At 46.2% G+C, this 21,304-nt stretch overlaps 1 long non-coding RNA gene across 7 annotated transcripts in view; it reads left to right on the top strand.

Annotated features, from left to right (window-relative positions):
- Positions 1 to 21,304, top strand: part of LOC139267437 (uncharacterized) — a 584,220-nt gene that overhangs the window by 109,769 nt on the left and 453,147 nt on the right. For all 7 annotated transcript variants that reach the window (XR_011593903.1, XR_011593905.1, XR_011593907.1 and 4 more), the window contains exon 2: positions 5,019 to 5,054. This is a non-coding gene — a long non-coding RNA (uncharacterized lncRNA). The remainder of the gene's footprint in view (positions 1 to 5,018; positions 5,055 to 21,304) is intronic.

Below are 21,304 nucleotides of genomic sequence, written 5' to 3' on the forward strand. Positions count from 1 at the left end.
CGAGATAGGAAGCAAAGGGTAATGGTTGATGGGTGTTTTTGTGACTGGGAGGCTGTTTCCAGTGGGGTTCCGCAGGGCTCAGTATTGGGTCCCTTGCTTTTTGTGATGTACATCAATGATCTAGACTTGAATATAGGGGGTATGATTAAGAAGTTTGCAGATGATACTAAAATCTGCTGTGTGGTTGATAGTGAGGAAGAAAGTTGTAGACTGCAGGAGGATATCAATGAACTGGTCAGGTGGGCAGAACAGTGGCAAATGCAATTTAATCTGGATAAATGTGAAGTAATGCATTTTGGGAGGGCTAACAAGGAAAGGGAATACACATTAAATGGTAGGATACTGAGAAATGTAGAGGAACAAAGTGATCTTTGAATGCAGGTCCACAGAACCCTGAAGGTAGTAGCAGGCCAGGTAGATAAGGTGGTTAAGAAGGCATACGGAATGCTTGCCTTTATTAGCCAAGGCATAGAATACAAGAGCAGGTGGGTTATGCTTGAACTGTATAAAACACTGGTTAAGCCACAGCTGGAGTACCGTGTGCAGTTCTGGTCACCGCATTACAGGAAGGATGTGATTGCATTGGAGAGGGTACAGAGGAGGTTTACGAGGTTTGGAGAATCTAAGCTATGAAGACAGATTAGATAGGCTGGACTTGTTTTCATTTGAACAGAGGAGGCTGAGAGGAGACCTCATTGAGGTGTATAAAATTATGAGGGGCCTAGATATAGTGGATAGAAAGTACCTATTTCCCTTAGCAGAGAGGTCAACAACCAGGCGGCATAACTTTAAAGTATTTGGTAGAAGGTTTAGAGGGGATTTGAGGGCAAATTTCTTCACGCAGAGGGTTGTGGGGGTCTGGATCTCACTGTCTGAAAGGGTGGTCGAGGCAGAAACCCTCAACACATTAAAAAAGTACTTGGATGTGCACCTGAAGTGCCGTAACCTGCAGGATTACGGACCTAGAGCTGGAAAGTGGGATTAGGCTGGATAGCCTCTTGTTGGCCGGCACATACACGATGGGCCGAAATGGCCTCCTTCCGTGCTGCAAACTTCTATGATTCTATGATATTTGGTATGCCTGGGTTCGAGAGGACAAAACCAGCCTTGATTACTGCCTAGTGACTCCTGTCTGTGTGTGCCTTTGTGCGTGTGTGTGTGTGTGTGTGTGAGAGAAAGAGAATGGATGTTGGTGGAGCACAGGATGGACCTGAGCTCACTGTCGAGGCACAGGCGTGAACAATAGCTACTTGGATGAGTTTACGGGCTCAATTTTGCCCAACCCCTTTTAAGTGCGCCGACTTTGCGCACTGGAAACGGCGCCGGAAAAATGTCGCCCCATCCTGGCCGCTCTTCCGAGTCCCCGGTGTCCCACCGTGGTATGCATTGTGAAGTGAGGGGGGGGGGGGGGGGGGCGGAGAAACCGGCTAGTGCAGAAAGCACTGCCGGTACCTGCGGCGTGCACAGTGAAGTCTGCGCGCATGCTCCTGCCCTCCCAACGTGTCCTGTGGGCTGTGAGCAGGACCCGATGCTCACAGCCCCTATCCCTGGCCGAAGGGACGCCCCGATCTCGCTGCACCCTATCCCCGGCCGAGTGGCCTCCCGCACCAGCCGCCGGCCCGCTGACTTCCTGGGCCGAGGTCGGACTTCAGTTTTATTTTTTATCTATTGATGGTTGTGCTTGAGAGTTTTGATTGGGAGGGTTGGCGGGGGGGGGGGGGGCGGAAAAGGAGGACAGTTTTTTTTGGGGGGGGCGGAAGAAAGTGTATTTTTGGGGAGGGGGGAAGAAAGAGTGTTTTGATGGGGCGGGGGGGGGAGAAAGAGTGTTTTGATGGGGCGGGGGGGGGGGAGAAAGAGTGTTTTGATGGCGGGGGGACTTGATTCTGGCAGAAAAGATAGGACTTCTATTTTTTATTTGTTAATGATTAATTGCTTATTACTTTTTGTGGTTTGTTTAGTGCTTTGTAAGTGTTGCTGCTTTAAATGTACTTACCTGCGCCGATTTCTTCACTGCCCGCAAGGTTTTTCAGAGCTGGCCACATACGCTGACCTAAGTCGATTTGGAGTAACTTTTAGTTGGCCAAAGTGGCATAAATGGCCAAAATTGGCATAAGTGTCTGGGAACGCCCCCTTTTGGAAAAAAAAACTGAACTAAAAAATATCGTACCTAACTGACTTACTCTGGAGCAAATTTTGGGGGAAAAATGGCATTTTTTAACTTAGGCCAGAAAAAACGACTTACTCCAAAAAAATTGATGCAAGTCATGGCCAAAATTGGGCCCTACAGAAGGAAACTGGTGCCTGAGGAAATTAATTTCAGCAGAAATTATGCCAAAGAGGGGAGAAAATTGCCGTAGAAAATAAATAATTCCCATGTTCAAATGTATTTAGAGAAGCCCATACGTTGTTCCATTGAGTAGTAAGTTTGTGCCTACAATTGCTGACATTATTTGTGCTGCTGTACTTCCCAGGAAGGAGGGAAGACCAATGAATGTGTATGTTGGGCTACTTTTGTGCACATCCTAGCAGCCAGATTGGAGCCCAGATTAACATGATCTCTGACTCAAATTACGTGCTCCTCCTACACATCAAAATAAGTGCTTGTCTCCTATCTGGGTCTTTTTTCCCCTACCGACATGGCCAACTCTAGGAAGGCTGCCATTTGGGAAATCACAGCAAAAAGAAAGATTTACATTTATATCCTGCCTCAGGACGTTCCAAAGCACTTTACAGATAATGATGTACTTTTGAATTGAAGTCACTTTAGTAATGCAAAAAACGCACATTTGCGCACGGCAAAGTTCCATAACCAGAATTGAGATAATGACCAGATAATCTGTTTTAATGATGTTGATTGAGGGTTAACTATTGGCCAGGACACTGGAGATAACTCCCCTGTTCTTCGAAATAGTCCCTTGGGAGCTTTCACATCCACCTGAAAGAGCAGATGGGGCCTCGGTTTGACATCTCATCTGAAGGACGCCAGTGTAGCATCCCCTCAGCACGGCACTGGAGTGTCAGCCTAGATATTGTGCTCAAGTTCCTGGAGTGGAACTTCAACCCATAACCTACTGATTCAGAGACGAGAGTGCTATCCACTGAGCCGCGGCTGATGCCTGGGTCACCAGAGCCTTGGAGCACCAATATACTCTGTCATTACTTGGAAAACCTTTCTACTTTGGTTGATTGCCAGAGCACATTAAAGCCTTTTCATTATTTAAAGGCTAATTTTTTTTTTCCAGAATTAAATGAATGAAAGTTTGGATTAGTTTGAAAGTTAGCATTCTGGGGACGAAATTCGGTTGATAACGCATGCTGATAAAGCCGGTGTTGGTTGTTATCTGGGAGTGGCGATCGGTGTTGTTCATGCCTGACGCGAAATTCGCTTGAAATTTTTTAGGGGTGTAAACACTTAACGTACCGCTGGCTAACGCCATGGAAATCATGACGTCATCCAGCGTACAATGCCTCCTAGATGAATCAGTCGTGACATTTGATTTACTGGCGGCTGCACAGCCAGGAAAAAGTGGTCGTAATAGAACGGATCTCGGGCGCAATCGCCTGGAAAGGAAGGTAAGTTTTTCTCTTTTATTTATTTCTGCATGTTTTCATTAGCTTTAAGAGTGGGGAAGTGTGCGTGTGTAGATTGGAGAAGTTTCAGGTTTCTTTTCTTCACGTTTTTGTTCGAGCATGGCGGCAGCCTGCCGTCGGGAAATTCAGTAGGCCTCTTGAGCTCCCGCCTGAGGATGAGTGTACAATGCCACATTTTAGCGCTGCTCTCTCATCTTTGGGCGTACAAACTGAATTTAGGACTTTGAGGCTGACATTTGCCGCTAAAATCAGCACTCAGCCGGTGACCCCACCTCAAAAACGGCGGTACTGAATTTCGAACCCTTTATTTTTCAAAGAGTCAGATTCTTACTCTGATAAAAATCTGTCCAGTTCTTCCTTGAGTTTGGTGACACTATCTGCCTCCTTCAGAAGGTAGCCTCACACCTGTACCTTTTCACCAACTGCAGTGTATCCCATTGACTGGGCTCATATCACCCTTCATTTCTAAATGTTTAAATGAGTGGATTGCTGACTGCACATTAGGCTTTTTGTTGATGTTCTAACATTTGGCTGCTGGTGACCCATGCCTGTAGCTCCACTTTCATTGGCTATAGAGCAATGTGCAGCTGACAGAATAAGACGGGTCTGTTGAGTGTGTGTTGCTTTAAGTTGGTATTGGTCTGCAGCTGATACCTGTTATATGGTCGAAATTCCAAGTGCAAAATTTAAGTTTTCAACCCAGCCAAGGCTGGTAGCTTGGCGGTTGTGGGTGAGTGGAAGAGCTGAGAGGTTGCTATTATGCAGGATAAGGTTGATTAATGGTGGGTAGGTATCAGCAGCACATACAATAAAATGTTGTCATAAAGCCTACTTCTGATTTCTTGGACAAATGTAAAGAAGAAGTTGTAGTGTCCGTTTTTTTCCCCCCAAAAAACTAACTACACTTGCAAATCATTCTCAGCAGATGAATAACTCTGGCCTACTTATTCTAATCAACTGAAGTACTAATGTGCAAATTAGATACCAGTGGAGCAAGGTGATTTGTTGAGGATCTGTTTAATATTTCAGCTAAGATTTTCAAGAGTTCAACCGGACTTTTTTGTTGTAAAAGAAAAGCAAGGCGCATTTATACAGCACCTTTCACAACCTCAGGACTTTCCAAAGCGCTTTACTGCCAATTAAGTACCTTTTCAAGTGTAGTCACTGTTATAAACAGAAAATGCGGCAGCTAATTTGTGCACAGCAAGGTTCCAGAAACAGCAATGTGACAATGAAAAATACAATCCCTACTCCCAAAGTTGCTGCAAATGGTAAGCTTTAACTTCACAAAGATCTATTAGATCCAAGTAATTAAAAAAATATATATTCTAAATAAAACCAATCTGAGGATAGCTTAATGATGCCTTGTTTTATCCTAAAACCTGAGGTGTGGTTGCTAACTTTTATTTTTACTTTTTGTTTTGCAGGATGAACGAACAGTGAGCTGAGCAGTGCAGCCTGAGGTAGGCAGTCTCACATTCCACAAGCTGCAGCACCAGAGATGGTGTTCAATCATTTGACAACTGAAATTCATTCAAAGCTTTTATACTGTGCTGTGATTGAGTAGATTGTGGCTACAAAGGCTGGTGAAGGAGATAGACATTTCTCTTCAGGACACTTGTGTGAATGATAAATCCGGACAAGCTGGAAGCAAGAAGCTTCTGGCTCTGGCTGGTCCCGATATTTGGCAAATAATACAATCCGAGAAAGAGTCATAGCCCCCTCTAGGGTCTAACCTGGTGAGGCATTTACTTCAAGTATTTTATTTGTCGTGTAGAATTATGGCTTTTTTTGAGAATTTTCTCTTCTTTTTGAAAAAGTGATAATCTAATATAGAACAAATGGGATTGATGGTTTTGCAAAAATAATTTAAAAAAAAAAGAAAGGCTTGCATTTATGTGGAGCCTTTCATGATCGCAGGATGTCCCAAAGTGCTTTATAGCCAATAAAGTACTTTTGAAATGCAGTCACTGTTGTAATGTAGGAAACACAGCAGCCAATTTATGCACAACAAGGTCCCACAAACAGCAATTAGTTAATGACCAGATAATCTGTTTTTAGTGACATTGGTTGAGGAATAAAGATTGGCCAAGACCCCAGGCAGAACTGCCCTGTCTTCTTCAAAATAGTGCCATGGTGGGGGGGTGGGGGCCGAAATTACCCTCAGCGGGAAATTGGGCAGGGCACTTTAAATTAACCAGAAATTTATCGCCCACCAGAAGAGCTGGAAAATTGGGCTCTTTAACGCTGACACTGCCTCCCAGTGCTTTGGGCACTGTTTGAGGCGATGTGGAGCACGTTTGCGAGGGAGCGGTGCGGTGTCTATCACCACCGCGCTGAGCAGGTCATTGATGACATCAGCACAATGCAGACGTGCCCCATCATGCTGACTCATTGCAACATCCCTCCCATTCACTTAAAGGGGAGGGATGCTGCGAGACCAACGTGGAGCCCACTGGGCCACTAGGGAGGGCTTCGGCTGGGCCAGCGGCCTGGCACACGAGGGGGTGCCGGGCTGCCTGTTGGTGTCCCCGGCCGAACCAGTGGCCGCCATTGTCTGGCCGACTCAGGGGGCGGTGCTCCCATGGGACAATTTCCCCCGCTGGGCAGTAAGGGGTTGGCACACCGTTTGGGACAGAAACACGGGCGTGGCAGAAACCCGTTCCCGCCGCCCCCAGCTCAAGGGCAATTGCGGATGGGTCAGCCCCGCTGCCTGCCCCCGGGCAGAAAGGCCTTACTACCCTATTGGAGGTGGTAGCGAGCCTTAACGAAGGGGTAAATTTCCCCTCCGGGATCTTTTATGTTCATCTGAGTGGGCAGACGGAGACTCGGTTTAACATCTCATCCGAAAGACCGCATCTCAGACAGTGCAGCACTCCCTGAGTACTGCACTGGGACCGTCAGCCTAGATTATGGCTGGAATTTCCTGATGTCCCTACGGGCGGGAATGGAGGCAGATCGGGAGGGATATTTGAAATAACTCGGAGGGGGTCAGGGACCCGCCGTCATCCCGCCCCCACGCGCCTTTCCCTCTGGTGTGTTTGCCTGTGCATAAGTGACCCGAATAGCAGAAGCAGGCAAGCTAATTCAAGTCATTATTAGGTACTTGTCAGACCCTTAAATGCCCTTTTCATCCTACCTTTCAAATTTCCCTGGATGACCAAGGGAATCACGCAGCTCGGGAACCATGTCTGTGAACCTGAGTGGCCATTGATCCAGCTCATTAGTGCACAGCATGGAAAGTACAATAAATAATTCCAACTGACACCTGGTTACTTTCCTCAGGCAGATGCTGATGCTGACTGTATTATCAGCACAGATTTACTTTCTAGAGGTTGCAATTCTTTTCAGCAAAGTCGGGATGTACTGTCACCTCATTGGTACAACATATGATACCACTGACAGCTTGCTTCTCTCATCTCTACTTCACCTGCCATCTATTCCATCAGCATGGGTGCCATTTATACTGTCTCACCTTAGTCCTCAGCATCGGACCACAATGAACCCCAAAATCAATAGCACCAGGCACACCAGCAGCACCACAAACCTTCTCCTCACCAACCTGATGCTGCACAGGACAGAGGGCATCAGCACAGGGCTGTACCGCATCGGAGGTGATATCCCCAGCACAGTATACAGGCAGTAGATGAGCTTCCTCAATATGACTGAGTAGCAGTGTCAAAGGAGGCTCAAGCTATTGCGCCAGGTCGTCGCAGGCATTTGCAGATTGCTGGAGCAAAATCCACAGCCCAGAGGAACGGGTGGACAAGACTTACCAGTGGCTGTCAAAGTCACCAACGTCCTCAACATCTTCGCCTCAGGGTCCTTCCAGGGATCTGCAACAGATATTTGCGGCATCCCGCAACACACAAATTCAACACGCAGGTCACCATTTCTCTCTTTGACAAGTCAGCCAATTGCATCAACTATGCCGCTGATGAAGCCAGTGTTACAGAGCGGGTGCTGGGCTTTGCTGCTCTGGCTGGCTTCTCATGGATGCAGGGAGTCATAGACTGCACACATGTGGCGATAAGGGCACCCCCATCATAGAATCATAGAAATTTATGGCACGGAAGGAGGCCATTTCGACCCATCGTGTCCTCGCCGGCCGATCAAGAGCTAGCCAGCCTAATCCCAGTTTCCAGCTCTCGGTCCGAAGTCCTGTAGGCTACAACACTTCAAGTGCACATCCAAGTATTTTTTTAAATGTAGTGAGGGTTTCTGCCTCTACCACCCTTTCAGGCAATGAGTTCCAGACCCCCACTACCCTCTGGGTGAAGAAATTTTCCCTCATATTTCTTCTAAACCTCCCTCCAAGTACTTTAAATCTATGTCCCCTGGTTATTGACCACTCTGTCAAGGGAAACAGGTCCTTCCTGTCCACTCTATCCAAGCCCCTCATTATTTTATACACCTCAATCAGGTCTCCCCTCAGTCTCCTCTGTTCCAAAGAAAACAGACCCAACATCTCATAGCCAAAATTCTCCAGTCCAGGCAACATTCTTGTAAATCCCCTCTGCACCCTTTCCAGTGCAATCACATCTTTCCTGTAATATGGTGACCAGAACTGCACACAGTACTCCAGTTGCGGCCTAACCAGTGTTTTATACAGTTTAAGCATAACCTCCTTGCTCTTGTATTCCATGCCTCGACTAATAAAGGAAAGTAATCCATAAGCCTTCTTAACCACCTTATCTACTCGGCCTGCTACCTTCAGGGATCTGTGGACATGCACTCCAAGGTCCCTTTGTTCCTCTACACTTTTCAGTGTCATACCATTTAATGTCTATTTCCTTGCCTTGTTTGACCTCCCCAAATGCATTACCTCACACTTATCTGGATTGAATTCCATTTGCCACTGTTCCACCCACTTGACCAGTACATTGATATCTTCCTGCAATCCGCAGCTTTCTTCTTCATTATCAACCACACAACCTATTTTAGTGTCATCTGCAAACTTCTTGATCATACCCCCAACATTCAAGTCCATCACTGATATATATCACAAAATCAAGGGACCCAGCAATGAACCCTGTGGAACCCCACTGGATACAGCCTTCCAGTCACAAAAACACCCATCGGCCATTACCCTTTGCTTCCTGCCTCTGAGCCAATTTTGGATCCAACTTGCCACTTTGCCCTGGATCCCATGCACATGATGAACATTCACTCTCTGCTGACATCAGTCCCCATATGAGTGACTGCCATGTGGCTGTATGAGATGTAATTCGGTCACCAGGTTGCTGAGATGTCCCCCTCTCTCCATCTCCCACATCCAGCTTCTCGCGACTCCAGAGGCTTCCGGGGCAGCCTCCTCTGCTGATGTTAGGGTGGCCAATAATGGAGTGCTATCTCCAGTTCTCTCCCACTCCCTCTTATTGTGGACTCTCTTTTCCTGCAAGGAGGAAAAGAAGAGAAGGTTGAGTGAGAGTGATGGGATGAGTGTAAGGAATGGATGGGTTACATCTTTAAATGGTGACTATGTTGGAGTGGGGTGCCAATGGCAAATGGCCTCCTTGTGTGGTATTAGTTGGTATGATTGCATTAGAATGAGGGTCAGTCTGAAGGGTGGTTAGTCAGATGGGGATGTGATAATGTAGATAGAGAGGGATGGGTGGGCGTACAAGGTATGTGGATGTGAGTAATGATGTGCAGGAGTAGGGTTGGGAAGACAGTGTGCGTGCCTGCGCTGGTTCTGTGTACTTATGTCTGGTGCTGGTTTTTCAGCCCACCCAATATTACTCTCCGCTGACTTCAAAATCGGGCTTGGTGTAAAAACAGTGAGGCTCCCGATCCCTTGGGTTTCCCGCCTGGCAACTTTGGTTAAACTGACCCCCAAACGTTCCTGCAGGCAGGACAAATTCCTTCTTGATATGCACACTCATGATCTGCTGTTTACAATGGGAGGAGAAAGTACTGACACGTGCTTCTTTTTTTTCCCCCTTTCTCACTCCATCGTCTGGCTTCACCACACAGCAAGGAAAATAATTCTGGTTGACTAAAAAGAATTATAACAAAAGTTAGTTTACAATGCAAAAAAAAAATTGCGATGCAGAGGAGAATAGAATGCATCGCTGAAAGGAGAGAATTATGGGTCTCGGACGGTGAGGCTAAAAAGCGTATATATATCGGATTGGCCGCTGTTATATTCAATCCATTGACTGCAAAGGGATTGAGTACCGAGCGCTGCATATAACAGGCGGCCGATCCAATATCACCCGTACTGCTCCACTGCCCGAGATGAATTGCCAGCCCTCAGTCTGTAATCCATGGCCTTCCCTGTGTCCCGAAATGTTGTGTAGTCCTGTAACCTGTTAAATACGACACGTCATTGAATCTGAAATAAAAACAGAAAATGCTGAAAAACAACTCAGCAGGTCAGGCCGCATCTGTGGAGAGAGAAACAGAGTTAGCGTTTCAGGTCGATGACCTTTCAGGTCTGATCACTGAATCTATTCGGGGACAGAAGCAGCGTTTTTACAGTAAAGTTAAATCCAGGAGGGTGACTGCAGTTGGGAATGACAGCGAGAAAGTCTTACCTTGGGTGAGGCACCAAAGGCCATTGCCATTCGTGGAACCATACCCCAATCTGGGTCACCATCTTTAGGAGAGGGAAATGCTACATCTAACCTGTTGTAACTGGGTACAGCTGCTTGTAGGACTTCACCCCATACACCCACTCACCCCAACCCCTGGCCTCTCCCAGGCAGGCAGCCAGATTGCTCTAGTCCATTGCCATATGATGCTTCTTTTTCTGAAAGATTCCATTTGTGACATAATCGCGGTAAAATAACTGGAATTTAATTGTCTTTGGATTACGGGGAAAACGTTTTTTTTGAAAAAAGTATCTAACCAGGCCAAAATGTTTTAGTTTATTCCAGGAATAATGTTAAGTAGAGAAATGCTGTGTTTTTCTCGAGACATCTGTTTATTTTGATTTATAATCCTCATTTCTGGGGATTTTCAGAACTGATATGCAAATATGAACATGAAAGTGACATATCTATATATTTTGATAGCTGCAAAGGTCTTTAATCAGAAATAGTAACTTTTTTATAGCCTCTGCAAAGGTCATTGTTAATGTACATGTTTAGATTTAAAAATAGAAGTGTATTTGGATATATTAAAGACGAGCTTTCAGTCGTGCAGTTTCCTGTCATGTTCCTCTTTGAGTTTAAGTAGGTTTCATAACATTTGAAGGAAATTAAAACTGCTTAATACTTTGGAACAATTACAGGAGCTTAGCCTTTCGCCCTGGGGCAAGTGACTAGTTACTGCTCCAACACTGACATTTCCACCTCCCCAGGATTCTCTCTGTAAAACAATGGTAGTCTGGCAGCAAATTGCATTCCAATGTGGGCAATGCAGAAATTCACGGCATGTTACGCCAGGATAATTTGCTTGGCTCCGCCCATCTCTTTACCACTTCTCTCCTGGAAATGCCAGCCCTTGCTGGGGTATACTTCTGTGGGCATCCTCCATTCTCCCAAGCAGACCATTCTTCAGGTGTGAGCTGGGGCAGTGAGAATTGGCAGGCTGTTCGACCAAAAGAAAAGGGTGACCCGTGAGAGGCTGATTGGTGCTCCCACCCGATGTCGTACACTTGCACTTTGTTCAGCAGGGACTACTGAGTAGTGCCGAGGAGTGGGAATTCTGGCTTTTTTTAATACTCTGCCTACCTCCATCCTTGACTTCTGGATAGGAGGCCAGTTATAATGCCAGCACTCCTATGCTGGCTAAGATCGAACAGCTTTGCTGTATCAAGACTGAGCTTTCAGGTTTTAATGCTTCTGAGCGATGCAGTTGGGTTTCTGAAGTTTAATTGTTGTTGTTGACTTTAAAATCACGAGCACAGTGTGATCTGAAGGGGAATGGAGGACAAAAAATGTTTGTTTTAAATACTAGATTATAGTTCGTTTTATTATTTTCTCAGCCACAGTACATGCTTGGCTGGGAGTACAGGCTGGAGTTAGAAACATAGAAACATAGAAAATAGGTGCAGGAGTAGGCCATTCGGCCCTTCGAGCCTGCACCATTCAATAAGATCATGGCTGATCATTCCCTCAGTACCCCTTTCCTGCTTTCTCTCCATACCCCTTGATCCCTTTAGCCGTAAGGGCCATATCTAACTCCCTCTTGAATATATCCAATGAACTGGCATCAACAACTCTCTGCGGTAGGGAATTCCACAGGTTAACAACTCTCTGAGTGAAGAAGTTTCTCCTCATCTCAGTTCTAACTGGCTTACCCCTTATCCTTAGATTATGTCCCCTGGTTCTGGACATCCCCAACATCGGGAACATTCTTCCCGCATCTAACCTGTCCAGTCCCGTCAGAATTTTATATGTTTCTATGAGATCCCCGCTCATCCTTCTAAACTCCAGTGACTACAGGCCCAGTTGATCCAGTCTCTCCTCATATGTCAGTCCTGCCATCCCGGGAATCAGTCTGGTGAACCTTCGCTGCACTCCCTCAATAACAAGAACGTCCTCCCTCAGATTAGGAGACCAAAACTGAACACAATTTTCCAGGTGAGGCTTCACTAAGGCCCTGTACAACTGCAGTAAGACCTCTCTGCTCGTATACTCAAATTCCCTAGCTATGAAGGCCAACATGCCATTTGCCTTCTTTACCGCCTGCTGTACCTGCATGCCAACTTTCAATGACTGATGTACCATGACAGCCAGGTCTCGTTACACCTCCCCTTTTCCTAATCTGCCGCCATTCAGATAATATTCTGCCTTCGTGTTTTTGCCACCAAAGTGGATAACCTCACATTTATCCACATTGTACTGCATCTGCCATGCATTTGCCCACTCACCTAATCTGTCCAAGTCACCCTGCAGCCTTTTAGCATCCTCCTCACAGCTCACACCGCCACCCAGCTTAGTGTCATCTGCAAACTTGGAGATACTACATTCAATTCCTTCATTTAAATCATTAGTGTATATAGTAAAGAGCTGGGGTCCCAGCACTGAGCCCTGCGGCACTCCACTAGTCACTGCCTGCCATTCTGAAAAGGACCCATTTATCCCGACTCTCTGCTTTCTGTCTGCCAACCAGTTCTCCATCCACGTCAGTACATTACCCTCAATACCATGTGCTTTAATTTTGCACACCAATCTCTAGAGGAATGAGAGGTGATGTTATTCAATGTCGGGCTGGATTTTCGGCCTTTGAGATTTTGGGACGGTAATGACGGTGGGGTGGTCCTGATGCTGCCTGGAAAAAGTTTGCGCCTTTATCTGCAAAATTTGGCAAAAAATGAGATTCCATGATCCGGGGCGGAACATCAGGTGTTTCACAAAGAAGTTTTTGCGTCCCAGCCGAAAATCGCTGCGTTAAAAAAGTTTTGTTGATTTAAGGAACTTCATTGCTGCTCAGTGCCCTGCAACATAACGTTGTATATTGTATGGTTTTATTTTGGTGGGGGGAATTTTTATTACTTTGTTGCCGGAAAATTTATGATTCACCCTTTGCCATTGGTGTCTTGTGTATCATTCCAACGTTCACCAGAGATGTGCCTTTATGAGGACACATAGCGTGTCCAGTGTTAGCTCCGTCCCTCAGTTTCCTCCATTTGGGAGAACCGGTCCATCATGAGCTGGCAACATGCGGCTCTTGGTCCGGCTGCATCTCCACGCTGCTACCCCCGTGGATGGTGTGGCTCTCCAATGGGGGCCTTGCAAGGCTCCTCTTCATCCTTCTCCTCCTGAGGTGGGCCTGCAGTCCCCACTGGCAATGCCTGGCCCCTCATGATGGCCAAGTTGTGCAACATGCAGCACACCACCATGAATTGGGAGACCTGTTGAGGGGATTATTGAAGGCTGCCTCCAGAGCGGTGCATGCATGGGTCTGCCTGTAGGAGATGGCATATCTCTGTCAGCAGTCTTCTCACACACTGCTCCTCAGAGAACTGGAGGTATGAGCGTTGGTGCCTGTAAACCCGTGGTGGGTAAGCCCTCCTCCTTAGACGTCTTCAGCCTCTCCTCATCCATGGGCCGACATGGCCAAGAGCCCTTCTTCTTCTATATTGACGCCACCTAGCAATAGCATGGAGCATGATACGCTGTTGAACTAATAATGCTCCCATTAAATTTTCTCACTCACCTTGTAAGAGCACTGTATTGGCAGATAAAAGTGCCGTTTGCAAGTCGGAGTTTCACGCAGCGTTGTAGTCAATGTGACTTGTGATGTAGGAGCCTCATCCCTCCATTTAAAACGCTGCCAAAACCGCCTGCTGCACCCTGGGAATGCCTGGTTTTTCAAATGTTTCCTGGGACGGGCATTAAATGAGGCGTTAGGGCCAAATTTTGCATCTGGGGCGGTAGCAGAGTGTTGCACAATAATTGACATCATGATCTCAGTGAAACTAGATGGCGAGACAGTAAGTTTTTGCACCGCCACAAACATTGATCCGAATTTGCCGGCCGGGCGGTAAAAGCTGGACAACCAGTATTACGCCGAGAAACACCATTTACCGCCCCTCTGGGGTGCAAAGTGAGGCGCAACCGAGCTGAAAATCCAACCCATAAGATTCTGAGGGTAGATGCTGAGTGGATGTTTCCCCTCATGGGGAATCTAGAACTAGGGGTATTGTTTTAGAATAAGGGGTCGCCCATTTAAGACTGAGATGAAGAGGAATTGCTTCACTCAGGGTCATGAATCTTTGGAATTCTCTACCCCAGAGAGCTGTGGAGGCTGGGTCATTGAATACATTCAAAGGCTGAGATAGATAGATTCTTGAACTCTAGGGGAGACAAGGGTTATGGGGAGCGGGCAGGGAAATTGAAACATAGAAACATAGAAAATAGGTGCAGGAGTAGGCCATTCGGCCCTTTGAGCTTGCACCACCATTCAATATGACCACGGCTGATCATGCAACCTCAGTACCCCATTCCTGCTTTCTCTCCATACCTCTTGATCCCTTTAGCCGTAAGGGCCACATCTAACTCCCTTTTGAATATATCTAACGAACTGGCCTCAACAACTTGCTGTGGTAGAGAATTCCACAGGTTCACAATTCTCTTGAGTGAAGAAGCTTTTCCTCATCTCGGTCCTAAATGGCTTACCCCTTATCCTTAGACTGTGACCTCTGGTTCTGGACTTCCCCAACATCGGGAACATTCTTCCTGCATCCAATCTGTCCAATCCTGTCAGAATTTTATATGTTTCTATGAGATCCCCTCTCATTCTTCTAAATTCCAGTGAATATAAGCCCAGTCGATCCAGTCTTTCTTCATAGGTCAGTCCTGCCATCCCGGGAATCAGTCTGGTGAACCTTCGCTGCACTCACTCAATAGCAAGAATGTCCTTCCTCAGGTTAGGAGACCAAAACTGTACACAATATTCAAGTGGAGTTGAGGCCAAGATCAGATCAGCCATTATCTTATTGAATGGCGGAGCAGGCTCGTATGACCTACTCCTGTTCATATTTTTTATGTTCTTACGTTCCTAGACCACTGCCACCGTGCTAATGTGCGAAAAATTCGACGAGAATTCTCTGTGGTGACCTCTCCTCAGTCTTTCCCTGTGAGAAATACCTGGTTTTGTGCTTGATGTCTCATTTTCCTTCCCCCGCCTCCCACTCTCCTCCCACCCCCCCTGCCCTCCACCTCGTCCTGTTCCCATATAACACAACTAAGATCAATAGCTTGGAGAGCCAGGAGTGAAAATCTGTCTTGTGCCACTCCTGTAGCACTTCAGACCATTGCATTGGTCCCAGACTTTCCATCTGAACTTACCCTTTGCTTATCCATCCGGAATAAGTAAAACTTACATTTCTTCCATCACGACATTGGTCTCTTCAATGACTTGCAGGTTTTTGTCTCTCTCACTCTACCCTGAAGGCCATTCCAAGTGCTAAACATGCTACATGTAGAGGTAATTCCTGATATTTGCCCCAAAATTCCCTTTCACCAGTTTCAACCTATGTTAAACTTTGCTCTAGAATAATGCATACATTGAAGTAGTGCTCTTGATTCTTTTCTGTGCCACTTACTGTCTTTTATACTTCCCTCTCAGTCATTCCCTTTGAAGGTTAATGGTCTCAATTTTCTCCAGTCTGTCCCTTGTAATCGAATCATTGGCTGCGAGTTATCCGCTTCATGTGTCACATCTGTATTGATGTTTGGTGACCAAAAGTGAACACTATGCTCAAGGTATAGTGTGACCAGAGCACTGTTTAGTTATAGGATGACATCTTTCAACTTTTACTCTGCATGCTTTGATTATTGCTGCTCCACAGAGATTTGACATGTTAAGCTTAAGTGTCAATCAACTATTGCCCCCAGACCTTTTTCCATTTTACTGTTAACTGTTTCTACACCATCCATAGTAAAAGATACATTTAAGAGGATGCTCTATAAACACATGAGGGAGAAAGGAATAGGAGGTTAAGCTGATAGGGTTAGATAAAGTAGGGTGGGAGGAACTCCTGTGGACCATTTGGGCCGAATGGCCTGTTTCTGTGCTGTACATTCTATGTAATCCTATCTAATCTTGTGTTACCTTTTCCTTCTAATGTGTAGTACTTTGTACTTGTCTGTGTTGAATTTTATTTACCATTCATTTGCCTATTTGCATATTTTATCTGGCTCTTTTATAGGTCCCTGACTGTTTCTCCGACTCTAAGGTTTCCCTCGTATAGTAAATGGTTATCTCTCCTCATGTACTGTCTCCCTCCTATTCAAAACTTCCATCATCAAATCCCTCATCGAACCACACACTCTTAACTCCAAAGTCATTGGATACGTTGTTGCCGAGCCAATCTGTATACTTTACTCCCTGCTTTTTTGCATCTATCCGAAGATGCAGTTTGGAGCCTCGGTTTAATATCTCATCTGAAATGTGGCACCTCTGACAATGCAACACTCCCTCAGTGCTGCACTGAAGTGTCAGCCTAGATTATTTGCTTTCTGAGTAAAATGAGAGTGAAAACTTAATGCAAGGGATGCAACAAAATTGCAACTGGTGAATGTGTTACAAGATTGCTTTTTGACTGGGTGTGTTGGGGTATCTCTATTGACCACCACACAGGCTTGACAGAGCAAGGTCTTGGTCCAGTGGCAAGGATTAACCAAGGCGACTGGAGACCTGCTCTGCTGCACGGACCTAGTGAGCACACATATCGGAGTGTGGGCTGGCCCGTGCTGCCCCTGGGCCCTCGCCTCTTCTGGGCCCTGAACTCACGCCTCTCCTGGGCCCCGATCATGTCGCTCCATGATCTCTCGCCGCCCCTCTGCCCCGACCTCGCCGCTCCTTCTCCCGGACCTCGTCGTTCCTGATGTACCTGCCCGTGCTCCAATCAGCGACCTGGATTTTGGTGATGTCCAATCCAGTTGCCCTCTTCACAGCCGTCGGCTCCTCCTTTAAGGTCCTCGCAGGTCGGGCCCCACTCTATCTTAGTTATCCTCTTGCTCTTAATGTATTTATAAAGCATCTTTGGTGTGCAACGGCCACCACACATTAAAAAAACCCACGCACAGGCATCTTCCACCCTTCAAGATGTAGTTCGGGACCTGGAATATTAGGTCCTTAATTGAAACACCTGTGAACTCATCCCTTTTTGGCGTGGAAGCAAGTCATCCTCGATACGAGGAGCCACCGATGATGAGTGTAGACCCTGATTCCTACAAGTGATCAGGGTTACATTTGGTTGTACCTCTGAACACTAGTGATCACTGCAAAAGCAGTTGGACAGAAAGGTAGAACTTGGAAAAACATTGAAATGAACAACTGAATTTTAAACAAAGGTTTTATGGAAGTATTGCCAGAGATGGTGATACTAAATTGCTAACCAATTTAGTATGTGATAAATGACTTTTTTCAGATGATCCATGGGTGTTGAAGGGATTACCGTTAAGTATCCCTGCAATAAGGATCAGTGCAGAAATTTGTATGACCTTTTTTTAAAAAAAAAGACCAAGGAGATGGGGGTAGAATGAAGAGAAATGTTGCGGGAAGGCCTCTGAATTGAGTAAAAACAGAACCCTTTTTGAACTATAATGTTGTGTATTTAAGATAAGCATATACCCAAATAAACTGAGCGATAAAGGGTTATGGGGAGTGAGCGGGGAAATGGAGATGAGTCCATGATCAGATCAGCCATGATCGTATTAAATGGCGGAGCAGGCTTGAGGGGCCTTGTGGCCTACTCCTGCTCCTATTTCTTATGTTCTTATGAACTAAGCAGTTCCCAAAATGGGAATAAAAATGCAATCCCAAGCCTTGCAGCGGTAAGGAGAAGGACATTGTCTGGGTCAGTGTGTAGGGATTTGCTGAAACAGGTAAAATACTAAAAGAGCAGCTAGGGGTGAAGGATCGAACTTGAAAACAATGACGTTAGTAACTGAAATGTTAAGCAAAGTTTTTATAGAAGTATTACTGGAGATGTTGCGACTAAATCTTGAAGTAAGCGTGAAAAACGTTGGGATAATTTAAGGGGAATGAAGACTAGCAAACCCCCTTGTTCAGATGATCTACGGGGCGCTGATGGAGAGGACATTTGTTGTATGCTGACTGCCACCTTGAAGTATTGCCTTGCCAAGCGCTGGTGTCCCTCTGCGGGTGTAGAAGTCAGCGAACATGTGACTTGTATATAAAAAGGCAGGCAATAGTGGACTAGGCAACTACAGCTCATCATTTGGTGAAGATCGACAACTAGTAAAGTAACAGAATTTATTCGAGAGGGTGACTTACTTTGATGCCAGGAAGGACGACTGCTGACATTTTCCCGTGGTGAAAATTCCATTCCCAAGTGCACAAGTCAGGAAATAAAAAGGCGGAGGGACGCTTGTTATGCGTGACCTCTACTCTCTATATTTCCATGAGGTTTTTAGGGCTTCCGTGATGGAATGTGGTGTGAAGTTGGGCCTGTACATGCAAGGGGTGCATGACCAATGATGTCATATAAATGAGGCGGGAGGGGCGTTCCTGACTCTCCCAACCCAATTTGCATTTCTCCTCCTGTCAGTTGGGCGCCCGAAGAAAATGATGGGCCTGGCACTGGTGACCTTTAAGCTGCGTGGCTGCACAGTTGCCTGCCGGTCCCGCACAGCAGTCTGCCGGGACCGTGAATGGGCCGCGGGCCCCCAAAAAAATTCGGGGAATTTGCTGGTGAGCACCCCGCCCCCCCTCCCCCACCATCAGATCAACAAGGGGGTTACTGGTGCATGATCCGGTATCATCCAAGGGGGTCTGGCAGCAGGACCAGGATACATAACCGTTTTTTTCCTGGCTGGCAAAGGCTGATTTTTGTGCCCACAGGCTTCTGCTGCTGCTGTCCTCTCGAGCCTGCAACTAGAAACATAGAAACATAGAAAATAGGTGCAGGAGTAGGCCATTCGGCCCTTAGAGCCTGCACCGCCATTCAATAAGATCATGGCTGATCATTCCCTCAGTACCCATTTCCTGCTTTCTCTCCATACCTCTTGATCCCCTTAGCCGTAAGGGCCATATCTAACTCCCTCTTGAATATATCCAATGAACTGGCATCAACAACAACTCTGCGGCAGGGAATTCCACAGGTTAACAACTTTCTGAGTGAAGAAATTTCTCCTTATCTACTCCTTAACCTAAGACTGTGTCCCCTGGTTCTGGACTTCCCCAACATCAGGAACATTCTTCCTGCCCCGTCCCGTCAGAATCTTATATGTTTCTATGAGATCCCCTCTCATCCTTCTAAACTCCAGTGAATACAGGCCCAGTTGATCCAGTCTCTCCTCATATGTCAGTACTGCCATCCCGGGAATCAGTCTGGTGAACCTTCGCTGCACTCCCTCAATAGCAAGAACGTCCTTCCTCAGATTAGGAGACCAAAACTGAACACAATATTCCAGATGAGGCCTCACCAAGGCCCTGTACAACTGCAGTAAGACCTCCCTGCTCCTATACTCAAATCCCCTAGCTATGAAGGCCAACAAACCATTTGCCTTCTTCACCGCCTGCTGTACCTGTAAGCCAACTTTCAAAGACTGATGAACCATGACACCCAGGTCTCGTTGCACCTTCCCTTTTCCTAATCTGCCGCCATTCAGATAATATTCTATCTTCGTGTTTTTGCCCCCAAAGTGGATAACCTCACATTTATCGACGTTATACAGCATCTGCCATGCATTTGCCCACTCACCTAACCTGTCCAAGTCACCCTGCAGCCTTCTTGTGTCCCCCTCACAGCTCACAATGCCACCCAGTTTAGTGTCATCTGCAAACTTGGAGATATTACACTCAATTCCTTCATCCAAATCATTGATACATATTGTAAAGAGCTAGGGTCCCAGCACTGAGCCCTGTGGCATTCCACTAGTCATTGCCTGCCATTCTGAAAAGGACCCATTTATCCCGACTCTCTGCTTCCTGTCTGCCAACCAGTTCTTTATCTACGTCAGTATATTACCCCCAATACATAAGAACATAAGAACAGAAGAATTAGGAACAGGAGTAGGCCATCTAGCCCCTCGAGCCTGCTCCGCCATTCAACAAGATCATGGCTGATCTGGCCGTGGACTCAGCTCCACTTACCCGCCCGCTCCCCATAACCCTTAATTCCCTTATTAGTTAAAAATCTATCTATCTGTGACTTGAATACATTCAATGAGCTAGCCTCAACTGCTTCCTTGGGCAGAGAATTCCACAGATTCACAACCCTCTGGGAGAAGAAATTCCTTCTCAACTCGGTTTTAAATTGGCTCCCCCGTATTTTGAGGCTGTGCCCCCTAGTTCTAGTCTCCCCAACCAGTTGAAACAACTGGTGCTTTGATTTTGCACACCAATCTCTTGTGTGGGACCTTGTCAAAAGCCTTTTGAAAGCCCAAATATACCACATCCACTGGTTTTCCCTTGTCCACTCTACTAGTTACATCCTCAAAAAAATTCCAGAAGATTTGTCAAGCATGATTTCCCCTTCATAAATCCATGCTGACTTGGACCGATCCTGTCACTGTTTTCCAAATGCACTGCTATTTTATCCTTAATAATTGATTCCAACATTTTCCCCACTACCGATGTCAGGCTAAGCGGTCTATAATTACCCGCTTTCTCTCTCCCTTCCTTTTTAAAAAGTGGTGTTATATTAGCTACCCTGCAGTCCACAGGAACTGATCCAGAGTCGGTAGACTGTTGGAAAATGATCACCAATGCATCCACTATTTCTAGGGCTACTTCCTTAAGTACTCTGGGATGCAGACATTCAGACCCCGGGGATTTATCGCCCTTCAATCCCATCAATTGCCCTAACACAATGTCCCGCCTAATAAGGATATCCTTTAGTTCCTCCTTCTCACGAGACCCTCGGTCCCCTAGTACTTCTGGAAGGTTATTTGTGTCTTCCTTCGTGACGACAGAACCAAAGTATTTGTTCAAGTGGTCTGCCATTTCTTTGTTCCTCATTATAAATTCACCTGAATCCGACTGCAAGGGACCTACTTTTGTCTTTACTAATCTTTTTCTCTTCACATATCTATAGCAGCTTTTGCAGTCAGTTTTTCTGTTCCCGGCAAGCTTCTTCTCATACTCTATTTTCCCCCTCTTAATTAAACCCTTTGTCCTCCTCTGCTGAATTCTAAGTTTCTCCCAGTCCTCAGGTTTGTTGCTTTTTCTGGCCAATGTATATGCCTCTTCCTTGGATTTAACACTATCCTTAATTTCCCTTTTTAGCCACAGTTGAGCCACCTTCCCCGTTTTATTTTTACTCCAGACAGGAATGCACAATTGC

Source organism: Pristiophorus japonicus, chromosome 7 (genome assembly GCF_044704955.1).
Source record: "Pristiophorus japonicus isolate sPriJap1 chromosome 7, sPriJap1.hap1, whole genome shotgun sequence".
NCBI lineage: Eukaryota > Metazoa > Chordata > Chondrichthyes > Pristiophoridae > Pristiophorus > Pristiophorus japonicus.